We start from the raw sequence: 1447 nt of genomic DNA, 5'->3' as shown, positions 1-1447 counted from the left end.
CTAAAGTCAAAATGGATTAAAGATCTAAACATTAAAACAGAAACACTAAATCTCCTGGAAGAGGAAGTATGAGGAACTTTTGAAGACATAGGGTAGGAAAAGAGTTCATGGACCAAAATCAAATTGCACAGAAAACACTTGAAAGAATTAAAAACTGGGACCTGCTCTTACTGAGAAGTTTTTGCACGTCAAAAGAAATTACCAACAAAGTGAAAAGGCAGCCCACAAATTTGGAAAATATCTTGACAAATAAGTACTCAGACAAAGATCTACTCTCTGGAATTTATAAAGAACTAAAAAACACTAGGGCCCTAAATTTAAAGTCCCAATCCAGAAATGAACATCAGAGATGAACACATACTTCTCTGAGGATGAAATTAAAGAAGGGAATAAATATATGAAAAATGTTCCACATCAGTAGCCATCTGTGAAGTGCAAATTAAAACAACAATGAGATATCATCTCACCCCAGAAAGAATGACTATCATAAGAAATCAACCAACAACAAATATTGGATGAGGCTGTGGGGAAAAAGGAACCCTTCTCCACTGCTGGTGGGAATGTAGACTGGTGCAACCATTATGGAAATCAGTGTGGAGACTCCTTACAAAAGTTGGTTTGGAAATCCCCTTTAAACCAGCTATTCCTCTACTGGGAATTTTCCCGGATGATCTGAAAACATCACATCATAGTGATATATGTTTGCCTATGTTTATAGCAGCACAATTTGTGATAGCCAAATCTTGGAAACAACCAAGATGCCCATCACCTGAGGAATGGATGAAAAAGATGTATTTTTATACAATGGAGTATTACTCAGCTATGAAGAATGATAAACTTGGAGCCTTTATATTTAAGTGGATGCCACTTGAAAATATATTCATAAGTGAAATAAACCAGACACACATTTGTAACTATCATATAGTCTCCTTAGTATAAGAACTCAAAAGAAGAAATACAAATAGAAGGGTACAATACAAGTAAAAGGAAAACAAGAACTTTAGGACTAGACAATGAAGAGAGACCAAGGAGAAGAGCTAGGAAATATGACTGAGGCAAGCCATACAGTTATATATCCAAGATGGGTAAGACAATGATCCTGAGAATCTTCTGAAGATTTTTGAATCTAGCAGGCAATTGGAAGGATTCTCAGTTTGACACCTGTGAACCAAGCAGTTGCACTGAAGATAGCAATTTGTAATAGTAGGTTCATGCTTGGAGTGCCTGTCATTCTGGTCTTCTGAATAAGGGCTGCTTGTCATGACACACACAGTTGCTGCCATGCTGTCTCTCAGGTAGATGATTGTTTAAAAAGAAAGGGGGTGGTGAATGAAGGCAGGAGACAGGAAAAGCAGTGTTGTGGGACTGTCCTTCAACAATGTTGTATATGGTTAAATTTCTGGACTTATGTGTAAATATATATAATTGTTTATTCCTATTTATTAAA

Source organism: Octodon degus, unplaced genomic scaffold (genome assembly GCF_000260255.1).
Source record: "Octodon degus isolate 3935 unplaced genomic scaffold, OctDeg1.0 scaffold00257, whole genome shotgun sequence".
Classification (NCBI taxonomy): domain Eukaryota; kingdom Metazoa; phylum Chordata; class Mammalia; order Rodentia; family Octodontidae; genus Octodon; species Octodon degus.
The sequence above is the reverse complement of the archived record's forward strand: the minus strand, read 5'-3'. Positions refer to the sequence as shown.